We start from the raw sequence: 12,199 nt of genomic DNA, 5'->3' as shown, positions 1-12,199 counted from the left end.
CTCTTTCTGTTTCTCCCTCTGTGTGAGTCTGTCTCTGTGTGTGTGTGTGTGTCAGTGGTGGGTTTCAAAAAATGTTTGGAACCTCTTCTGTAGGTGTGACCTGCTTTCCGGGTCCATTGGTGGAACCTCTTCTAACCGGTTTGGTAGATTTGATGAACCGGTTCTACCGAACTGGTGCGAACTGGTAGGAACTCACCTCTGCTTAGCACAGTAGCTAACAAGATGAAATTCAAGGGTGAAAAAAAGGGAGGCTCTACATTTAGGCAAGAAAAACGAAATGCACAGGGACAGTATAGGTGGTACCTTGCTCAATAGTAGTAACTGTGAGAGGGATCTTGGAGTCCTAATGGACAACCATTTAAATAGGAGCCAGCCGTGTGCAGCAGCTGCCAAAAAAGCCAACACAGTTCTAGGCTGCATCAACAGAGGGAGAGAATCAAGATCACGTGAAGGGTTAATGCAACTTTATAAGGCCTTGGTAAGGCCACACTTGGAGTACGGCATCCAGTTTTGGTTGCCACAATGTAAAAAGGATGTCGAGAATCTAGACAGAGGGCAGAGAAGAGCAACAAAGATGATTAGGGGACGGGAGGCTAAACCATGCAAAGCAACGCTGCTGGAATTGGATACATCTAGTCTAGTGAAAAGATGGACTAGGGGAGACACGATCCAGTTTTTCAATATCTCAGGGGCTTCCACAAAGAAGAGTGAGCCAAGCTATTCTCCGAAGCACCTGAAGGGAGAACAAGAAGCAACGGGTGGAAACTAATCAAGGAGAGAAGCAACTTAGAACTGAGGAGAAATTTCCTGACAGTTAGAACAATTCATCAGTGGAACAGAAGTTGCCTCCAGAAGTTGTGAATGCTCCAACACTGAAAGTCTTTAAGAAGATGTTGGATAGCCATTTGTCTGAAGTGGTGTAGGGTTTCTTGCCTAGGCAGGGGGTTGGACTAGAAGACCTCCAAGGTCCCTTCCAACTCTGCTATTGTATTGTATTGTATTATTGTATTATATTGTTTTGTCTTTTCTTTTCTTATTCATTTTTTTAGCTTGTATTAATTTTGATCTTTTTAATTGTAAGTTTTAATGCAACTGCCGTTTAGAAAAAGACAAGGTCAGATACTTTCCAAGTATCTAAACGGTGCCTGTTTCCTTCATCTTTTGATTTCGTTCTGCGACACTGTAAGGAGATTTTATTATTTGCTTTTTTTAACCCAACCCTTTTGGAAATTTTTTGGAATTAAGAAGGCTGCATCAACTTATTTTTGTTCTGTAGGCAACAAAACAGGTGGTGTTTTTTTTAAAAAAATCCCCACTGGTGTTGATTTCCAAGGCTCAGAAAGGGAAAAAAAATATATGAGTTAAAAATATGTAGCTCAATCAATATTCTGCACCCTTTATAAATTTATGCAAATTAGACAGTAGGAATGATCCATTTGGGATGATTTATTCTGCGATGATGGATCTTTCGCGCAATTTCCCAGGGCTGAAGAGCCATACATCACCCAAGAATGATGGAGTGATGTCTTGTCTTCCCTTGTCTCTGAATTTTGGGTGGCCAGGAGCCAGTCATAGCCACAACGGACCTCTGGTCGTTAAAGTCTCCGCAGTCAAAGATTCCAGGCTCATTTTACTCCCTGCCAGGGAAGTTGCTGTGAATGATGAGCTCTAAAGTTGAGAGTGGTTAGAGGTGCATTGGGGGAAACCAACAAACTCGGGATGGAAATGGCTGGATGGAGAACCACGGTTAAAATTAATGGTTTCACCAATATGGTGGGTGCCTTAAGAGGTTTGGTTGTAGGGGAGAGCTGGGTGCTTCAATAAACGTGGCCAAAGTTGACCAGACGTAGAAACTGATCTACTCTTTTCACCAAGGAAGGAGGTAAGGCCTGAATCCAGCTAATGCCATGTCCTAAGTTCATCTCTGATTATTATTGGAAAAGCAAACGGCTGTCCTACCTATCTGGAGTTATCCTGATTACCTCTCCAAAAGGGATGGTCAAAGTTGGGTTGAGTAAGTAACAGATTCCTAGTAAGACCCAAAGGTGCTTTTTCAAGAGGCAACAATTTCCCTGTGAGAAGCGAAACTTCTTCAAAGAGAAAAACCCATTCCTCTCTCTCTCTCTTTCCCCCCTTCCTTCCTTTCCTTCTTTTCCTTTCTTCCCTTCCCCTTCCTTCCTTTTCCTTCCTTGCTTCCTCTTTCTCCCCCTTCCTTCTCCTTCCTTCTCTTCCCTTTCCTTCCTTTCTCTTTCTTCCTTTCTCTCTTTCTCTTCCGCCCTTTCCTTCCTCTCCCTTTCTTTTTTCCCTTCCTTCTTCTCCTTTCGTCCTTTCTCTTTCTTTTCCTTCCTTCCTTCCTCTCTTCCTTCCTCCCTCCCTTCTTTCCTCCCTTCCTTCTTCTTTCACAGTCCCCTTCCCATGGCTTAGCAACATCCTAAGGATACATCTATCTATCTATCTATCTATCTATCTATCTATCTATCTATCTATCTATCTATCTATCTATCTATCTATCATCTATCTATCTATCTATACCTCTCTATCTCTATCTATCTGCCTATTTATCTATCATCTCTCTCTCTCTCTTTCTCTCTCTAGCTGCCTATCTATCTATCTATCTATCTATCTATCTATCTATCTATCTATCTATCTATCATCTATCTATCTATCTATACCTCTCTATCTCTATCTATCTGCCTATTTATCTATCATCTCTCTCTCTCTCTTTCTCTCTCTAGCTGCCTATCTATCTATCTATCTATCTATCTATCTATCTATCTATCTATCTATCTATCTATCTATCTATCTATCTATACCTCTATATCTATCTATCTATCTATCTATCTATCTATCATCTATCTATCTATCTATCTATCTATCTATCTATCTATCTATCTATCTATCTATCTATCTATCTATCTATACCTCTCTATCTCTATCTATCTATCTGCCTATTTATCTATCATCTCTCTCTCTCTCTCTCTCTTTCTCTCTCTAGCTGCCTATCTATCTATCTATCTATCTATCTATCTATCTATCTATCTATCTATCTATCTATCTATACCTCTATATCTATCTATCTATCTATATCTATCTATCTATCTATCTATCTATCTATCTATCTATCTATCTATCTATCTATCTATCTATACCTCTCTATCTCTATCTATCTATCTGCCTATTTATCTATCATCTCTCTCTCTCTCTCTCTTTCTCTCTCTAGCTGCCTATCTATCTATCTATCTATCTATCTATCTATCTATCTATCTATCTATCTATACCTCTATATCTATCTATCTATCTATCTATCTATCTATCTATCTATCTCTATCTATCTATCTATCTATCTATCTATCTATCTATCTATCTATCTATCTATCTATCTATCTATACCTCTATATCTATCTATCTATCTATCTATCTATCTATCTATCTATCTATCTATCAATTTATCTATCTATATAATTAGCTATTGTAAAAGAGAATGTTTTGGATACTAGGAGTAAAATCTGTCATCACGTTTATGGAAGGGGAATGTGGGAGGAGAAAAATGAATGGATTTTATGATTTTTTTTTTTTTATGATTTAGAGAACAGTGTTGGCTTTGATGCTCAAAGCTTTAGAGATTTGCAAGAGGCCAAAATGGCTCCAATTAGATATCACCAAAACATTAATTTTCACCCCAGTGTGACTCCCTTATGCGAGAGATTATTCGGTGCATCCGAATGAAGGCTGCCAAATGGAATAGACTCGCCACCATTTTAAATAATGGAATGTTATTATGTATTTTAATTTTCTTCTATGATGCCTTAGGGGGGGCTTTTTTTCTTCCCTAAAAAAAATAAAAATAAAAATAAGCAGCGCCAACATATTATTAAAATAAGCATTAAAAATTATGCCCTCGCAAATGAAAATAATGTAATTTAAATTTTTAAAAAAACCACTACCTTGTTTTGTACGCCGTATTCCTTTTTCCTCTGCTTACTACGGGAGATGAAATTGAGTAAATTAATGTTATTATAGAGCTTTTGAGGGGAAAACGTTATCAATGCCTTCCTTCAATCCAGAAACATTAATTGCGGGTTTCTAAGCACAGCGACTGGCTTTAAAGTTACTAGGCCATGTGATAAACACTCCTTACTCTAGAAAAACCTGACTCCTAACTTCAGGAGGCTGTGAGTTCAATCCTGGGTAGAGGCAGTTATTTCCCTCTCTGGGCACACTGAGAATATATCTGCCAAACGAAACTCCTCATTGGTGACAGGAAGGGCATCCGGCCAGGAAAAACTCAGTTCCATTCAGTAGCCCCGACTCCACCCCGCAAGGGATTATGGGGTTATTCAAAGAAGCAGATGATTTATGGCTGTGATTCTATGGGATCACATTCTTGATTTGGTTTCCTGAAAGGATCAAGGATCTCACGGCAGACACATTTCGTCTCCAACGGAAGATCCCTTCTACTAGGAGAGCTGCAAATTTTTTTTTTAGCCTGTTCCCCAAAGTCTCTTTGGAACAAGGACGCGTGATTCTAACGCTGCAGTCCCTAAGCCATTTTAAATTGTCATTTCCTCCAGGATAGTTAATGCAGATTATGAGTGTAGATCATCAAAGGCTGAGCATGGGGCTGCAGACACTGAATGTCAAACAATGATAAATGGGCTATTTAATCATCGGCGTGCGTGCGTGCGTTCTCTCTCTCTCTCTCTCCCCGCCCTCTCTCTCTCTCTCTCTCACACACACACACGCACACACACTCACCTGCTTCCCAAGCTTTGATTTGCATGCAGTGGGATAGTCTTCTTGCCATGGACTTTTCTGGGGCCTGAACAGTTGTGGGTCTTAAAATATGGTATATCACAAAAGGAGTGATTGTAGTGCAGGTCCAGTTCCTCTTGGTTGCTCACTTCATTGACATCTCCTCCTTTTCTTTCTCAACTATCATTCTTCCTCCTTCTCCTTCCCCTCCATCATCGTTCCTTCTCCTCCTCCATCCTTCCTTCTCCTTCTGATCCTTCTCCTTCATCTTCTCCTCCACAAGCATTCCTTCTCTTTCTCCTCCTTCTTCTCCACCATCCTTCCTTCTCCTCTTCCTCCACCACCATCCTTCCTTCTCCTCCATCCTTCCTTCTTTCTCCTCCTACATCCTTCCTTCTCCTTCCGATCCTTCTCTCCACTTTCTTCTCCACCAACATTCCTTCTCTTCCATCATTCCTTCTCCTTTTTCTTCTGCTCCTTCTTCACCATCCTCCCTTTTTCTTCTCTCTACCAGCATTCCTTCTCCTCTTTCTCTTCCACAATCATCCTCTTTCTCCTCCACCATCATTCCTTTTCATTCTCCTTCTTCTCCACCAGCGTTCCTTCTCCTCTGAATCCTCCACAATCATTGCTTCTCTTTCTCCTCCTCCTCTTCTACCATCCTCCTCCTCCTCCTCCATCATTCCTCCTCCAGCCCTCCTTCTGCTCCTTCTTCTCCACCATCATTCCTCCTCCTCCTCCTCTTCCACTATCATTCCTTCTCTTCCTCATTCCTTCTCCTTTTTCTTCTGCTCCTTTTTCACCATCCTCCCTTTTCCTTCTCTCTACCAGCATTCCTTCTCCTCTTTCTCTTCCACAATCATCCTCTTTCTCCCCCACCATCATTTCTTTTCATCCTCCTTCTTCTCCACCGGCATTCCTTCTCCTCTTCTTTTCTTCTGGCGTTTTGCTTTCTTTCATGAGTTCTGAAAGTAAAAAATCCAAACAAGAAGTCTGTTCATTTTGTCTTGTAGGGAGTTATCACCCAGCCCCCTCCCAGAAAAATGAAATATCCTAGGAAATATTGAAAAGGCAGAATATTTCTCTGGATGTGAAAAGAAAGAAACGTGTTTTAAAAGACAGAATAGCTGCCTGTAGCTTCCTGCCCATCCTTACTTTGTTAATGGGCCATTAAGAAGGCCAAGCTAGTCCACTTTACATAATAAAGACTTCTCCACTTCAGCTACAGGAAAGCATGATAACATTGGCCCCAACTGACCACAGGGCATCTGAGAACTCAACCAAACCTGAATTCAAAACACAGCCCAGAGGGTTGCCCCTGCATGGCCCCATGGGAGTCTGACAACCAATCAGAATATATTTCTTACACAGGAACAGGAAACAGAGAGGTGGAACTGAACAGGTTATAAAAAGCCTAGCAAGCCCCTTTCTCGGCCCGTCTCTTCTTCTCCACCAACATTGAAGCATGTGATCACCTTTTCTGTTCAGGGCTCAAGCCATGTGGTCCCGTTCAACAATAAACCATCTTTCCAAGCAGCCTCCGTGTCTCCAGTGTCTTTTTCCCCACTTGGAGCCGAACCCAGAAGGACATTTCTTTCATCAGTCTCATGACTCATATCCAAATTATTTAATGGACTGAGGGTCAACCAAGCAATATTCATATCTGGATGGAAACTTTAGAGAAATCTAAAAAGTTAGAGGAAGAGAACGGGGTTATTATTTCAGTTTTCTAACAATCAGGTTGCCGGCATAGAAATAAATTCCCACATTCATTCAAAGTCTCCAATGATTAGAAATTTTGGAGTGTACCCTTGCCACCTATATATTTATTTGTTATGAATATGTATCTTTTCTTTCTTTAAAGGACAAAATATTGCCTTGGAGGTCTAATCTGGACACTAAATATTTCTGAAAATAAAAAGTGATGGGAGAAGTTTCCAATAACTTGCTTGCTTCTTTTGCTTGTTTACACAAACCTTAAATCAGTTTGCAATAACATAAAAAAGTAGAAAAGAAACAAGCCATTAAAAAAAGGAATATTAGTATTTCATGGTTTCAGCATAATGAGGCGAAGACAATTTTATTCACCAATATAGTTAGCAGGAATGGATTTCTCACCCTGCATGAAATCAAAAGACACCAGAAGATTATGATATATTGAACTAACCAGGGTTAAGCTAACCGTAATTTTGTACCATGTGTAAATCTGATCGTTCTGGAGAAAACACAGGTGGGGGGGGCAGCTTTCCCTCCCATTTTCATCTCATTAAAAAGGTTGCCCTGTTTTATCCCATTTTAAAATTACCATTAGGTATCAGATTTTTATCCCATCTTCATTACTTTGTGGGTAACTCAAGATGGTGAATGCTTAATACTCCTCCTCCCCCCCCAATAACAACCCTGTGAGGTGGGGTGGGATGAGGGAGAGGGAGAGGGGCTGGCCCAAAGTCCTTGAGCTGGCTGTCATGCCTAAAGTGGGATTAGAACTCCTCGTCCCTTGGTGATTGGGCTAAAGTCAGCCAGGTGATGGGATTCAATTTTTAATTATTACCGGTTCTGTGGGCGTGGTATGGTTTGGTGGAAGTATCTTTCCCCTGGAGTGGGGAGGGAATGGAGATTTTGCAGTATCCTTTCCCTGGAGTGGGGAGAGAATGGGGATTTTGCAGTATCCTTTCCCTGGAGTGGGGAGGGAATGGGGATTTTGCAGTATCCTTCCCCTGGAGTGGGTGGGAATGGGGATTTTGCAGTATCCTTCCCCTGGAGTGAGGAGGGAATGGGGATTTTGCAGTATCCTTCCCCTGGAGTGGGGAGGGAATGGGGATTTTGCAGTATCCTTCCCCTGGAGTGAGGAGGGAATGGGGATTTTGCAGTATCCTTCCTCTGGAGTGGGGAGGGAATGGGGATTTTGCAGTATCCTTCCCCGGAGTAGGGAGGGAATGGGGATTTTGCAGTATCCTTCCCCTGGAGTAGGGAGGGAATGGGGATTTTGCAGTATCCTTCCCCTGGAGTGGGGAGGGATGGAGATTTTGCAGTATCCTTTCCCTGGAGTAGGGACGGAATGGGGATTTTGCAGTATCCTTCCCCTGGAGTGGGTGGGAATGGGGATTTTGCAGTATCCTTCCCCTGGAGTGAGGAGGGAATGGGGATTTTGCAGTATCCTTCCCCTGGAGTGGGGAGGGAATGGGGATTTTGCAGTATCCTTCCCCTGGAGTGAGGAGGGAATGGGGATTTTGCAGTATCCTTCCTCTGGAGTGGGGAGGGAATGGGGATTTTGCAGTATCCTTCCCCGGAGTAGGGAGGGAATGGGGATTTTGCAGTATCCTTCCCCTGGAGTAGGGAGGGAATGGGGATTTTGCAGTATCCTTCCCCTGGAGTGGGGAGGGATGGAGATTTTGCAGTATCCTTTCCCTGGAGTAGGGAGGAAATGGAGATTTTGCAGTATCCTTCCCCTGGAGTAGGGAGGGAATGGGGATTTTGCAGTATCCTTCCCCTGGAGTGGGGAGGGAATGGGGATTTTGCAGTATCCTTCCCCTGGAGTGGGGAGGGATGGAGATTTTGCAGTATCCTTTCCCTGGAGTAGGGAGGAAATGGAGATTTTGCAGTATCCTTCCCCTGGAGTAGGGAGGGAATGGAGATTTTGCAGCATCCTTCCCCTGCCACGCCCACCAAGCCACTCTCACAGAACTAGTAGTAAAAAAAAATTTGAATTTCACCACTTTCTTGAACCAAACCTTTGAAACTGGGAGAAGAGAGTGACGTCAGGCCAAAAATTCACCTGTGTGTAATCTGTGTAGTCAATCAAGGATGGGGATCTGCTTTAGCTTGAATGCTGCTTCCAGTTAAGGCAGGACCCAGGAGGCTTGCTTAAGCAGAGAGCCTGATGTAACCCCACCAAATTCAAGTCCTTCCTTTTGTTTTCACTGAAAGGATTAACAATTGCCACCCTGCAGCAAATGTTTCACAACGGGAGGCCTCTGGCACACAAGGAGTTCATTAATTTATTTGTCAGTATCTCCAGTTTTCAAGAAACATCCAAAACATGAGGGATGGGGAGGGAGGGAGGGAGGGGAGGGAGAGTTGGCCAGAGTGTAGTATATGACCTGACACTTCCTCTCCCCTATCTTTACCGAACTCCTGTGAGGTAGATGCAGGAGAAGGTGGGGGGGGGGGTTAACTTATTTAGAAATTCAGAGCAGCAGAGAGTTTTATTTTTTATTAAATCAAGTTACTTGAGAGGCTGAAAATCCCAGAAACAATTAATTTTTGGGTCAATAAATGACAAGAAGAATCAGTTCAACTATTGAGAATTTGCCGGTTTCTGGGTGACATCCCAAAGCTAGATTTCCTCCATACAATTGGCCCTGAAAGCATAACTTTTAACCAGAGTTTAGTTTATGTATTTGTCATAGGAAGGGAAGAGGATTGCGTTATGAAGGTTTATAACGGTGGCGCAGTGGTTAAATGCAGCACTGCAGGCTACTTCAGCTGACTGCAGTTCTGCAGTTCGGCTGTTCAAATCTCACCGGCTCAAAGGTTGACTCAGCCTTCCATCCTTCCGAGGTGGGTGAAATGAGGACCCGGATTGTTGTTGGGGGCGATATGCTGACTCTGTAAACCGCTTAGAGAGGGCTGAAAGCCCTATGAAGCGGTATATAAGTCTAACTGCTATTGCTATTGCTGTTTATGAAGGAATTGGGTATGTCCTGTTTAATGAAAAGGAGGACCAGGAGTGACATGATAGCAGTCTTCCAATATCTCAGGAGCTGCAACAAAGAAGAGGGACTCAAGCTATTCTCCAAAGCACCTTGAAGGCAGGACAAGAAGCAATGGATGAAGATGAATCAAGGAGAGAAACAACCTAGAACGAAGGAGAAATTTCCTGACAGCGTGAACAATTAATCAGTGGAAGAACTTGCCTCCAGAAATTGTGGGTTCTCCATCACTGGAGATTTTAAAGAAGAGATTGGACAACCATTTGTCCAGAATGGTATAGGGTTTCCCCCTTGAGCAGGGAGTTGGACAAGAAGACCCCCGAGGTCCTTTTCAACTCTATGTTATTCGATTTCTCTCATTTCTGCTCACAAAGAACATTCTAGAAAAGGAGCTTGTGCTCCTTGCTAACATCAATAAAATAAGATGGATCTCAACATCTTTGATCGCTCCTGTTGCGCCGACTTCCTTCTGCAGCTTCTCATTCTACATTTCATAATTTTGTACTTATGGCAATTCTTTATGGCCATATTTTAGAACAACTGTTAATATTTAATATCTTGTGAGCCCGGCTGGGACTTTATGGAGGAGAAGAGGTGGGTGATAAATGTTTTAAATTAAAAGGTGGGAAGAGCGGAAAGGATAAGATACCAAGGAACTCCAAAATTCACTGAGCTGCAACTCATAGCATCACTCATCCTGGCTGGGAACGATGGAGGTTGGAGTTGAACATCCTTTCAACTCTGCCCTTAAATAAATCAAGAAACATAAATAATGCTTCTGCCTTTTGTGGAGGAAGCTGTCAGGAGGCGTTGCAGTTTCTACCACAGTTGCGAGAATTTGTGATGTTGTGGTACCTCTTTTTTTTTTTAAAAAAAAGGTACTTTAAAATAATACAGGTGTCAGAGGGGTTGTTTGGCATAAATTCAAATACAGAAAGCAGACACAGATAACTGATTCATCTGGATTCATTAACTTCTTTATATACTTAAGAATAGATGAATAAATGTACTATACCAACAGGTGGCTCTTCCAAGTAAAACACAAGGCAGGAGAGCTACAGGCAAACACAAGCAGTTAGTTTCATTTTATCAGACAACTGCGAGTTTACTTCTCAAAGCAGCAGACAGCTTCAGTTTCTGTTTCAATTCTTTGTACAGACTCAGAAGGTGTAAGCGCCCATTGGCTAACTTAGTTGCTATGCCTATTCATTGGCTGGCCTTGTTCCCATGTCTCTCCCAGTCATGAATATTTTTAACAACAGGTAATCCTCAACTTAGCGACTCTACGAAATCACAACAGCACTGAAAAAGTGATTTATGACCGCTTTTCGCACTTTACAACCATTGAAGCATCCTCACAATCAGGCGATCAAAATTTGGACTCTTGGGAACTGGTGTGTATAGTATTTATGATGTTTGCAGTGTCCTGAGGTCATGTGATGGGCAACCTTTTTGCAACCTTCTCACAAGCATTTGGATTGAGGCAACTAACCGTGATAATAATGAAGACCTTGAACCCCGTCAAACGTCCACCTCTGCCTTTCCTAGAGCCTTGGGAAGGACTTGAGAGGTGGACAAAAATGCCAAATCCAGTCTAAACATCTGGTAGACTGAGGGGCCAACTGTGATAATAAAGACCTTGAACCCCATCAAACATCCCCATCTGTTTCTCCTAGGTCCTTGGGAAGGAGCCAAGAGGTGGACCAAAATTCCAAAAGCAGCCTAAACATCTGGCTGACTGGGCAACCAACCATGGCAATGAAGACCTTGAACCCCATCAAACATCCACATCTGTTTCTCCTAGGTCCTTGGGAAGGAGTCAAGAGGTGGACCAAAATTCCAAAAGCAGCCTAAACATCTGGCTGACTGGGCAACCAACCATGACAATGAAGACCTTGAACCCCATCAAACATCCCCATCTGTTTCTCCTAGGTCCTTGGGAAGGACTCAAGAGGTGGACCAAAAAACCTGTCAAAACCAGTTTAAACATCAGGCTGACTGTGTGAAGAACGCTAATGTCGATTGCCTTTGGCCCACCTCAACCCGGAGATTGGTTTTCATAACCTCTTCATTGCTTGAACCATAAACAGGTGTTCTTCAGCCTTCCAAATGTAGTATCTGACACATCCCCACGTTTCCAGGCTACTAAATAAACCAAAAACCTCGACTCTACGTGAGATGCTTTTCTCTGGAAATGAAAGAGAGAAGATTCCCTCCAGTGTCTGAAAACCTATTTAAATCCCTCCCCCCCCTCCCCAAAGAAATGTCATCAATTCACATTTGGCTTCTCTCTTCATTAGGAGACCTGTTTATCTGATTTGCATATCCAGCTGAGCTGGTGCTGGCTTACTCAATTTATTTTCCTCCGCAGAAACGCGGGTTACCAGACAAGAAAAGTAGACATTAAAATAGAAATCGGGAAATGTGTTAAAGACGGCAGAAAAGGGAGAGGGAAATATCCCCGAGACATTTGAAATAAGGTGGAGGGTGGGGGGAGAGAAATCATGCTTAATAAATGATAAACATGCAGGAGCCAGCATTATTGGGGGAAAAAAGTCAGCTTTTTTTTGTAAGACAGAGATGTGAGAGGAGTTATTGGATGGTCTCCGAGGGGAGACAAGGCTGTAATTATGGAGTGACCTACTCTGCTTAATAGTCTGTCTACTTTTAGACAAAAATTAGACTCCTGCTCATCTATCGCTACATCAAAAGTCCGAGACCATCAATTGGAATCG

The sequence above is a fragment of the Thamnophis sirtalis genome, unplaced genomic scaffold (genome assembly GCF_051295495.1).
Source record: "Thamnophis sirtalis isolate CommonGarterSnake01/CBP01778 unplaced genomic scaffold, rThaSir2_p1.2 scaffold_14, whole genome shotgun sequence".
Classification (NCBI taxonomy): domain Eukaryota; kingdom Metazoa; phylum Chordata; class Lepidosauria; order Squamata; family Natricidae; genus Thamnophis; species Thamnophis sirtalis.
This window is presented reverse-complemented; position numbering follows the sequence as displayed.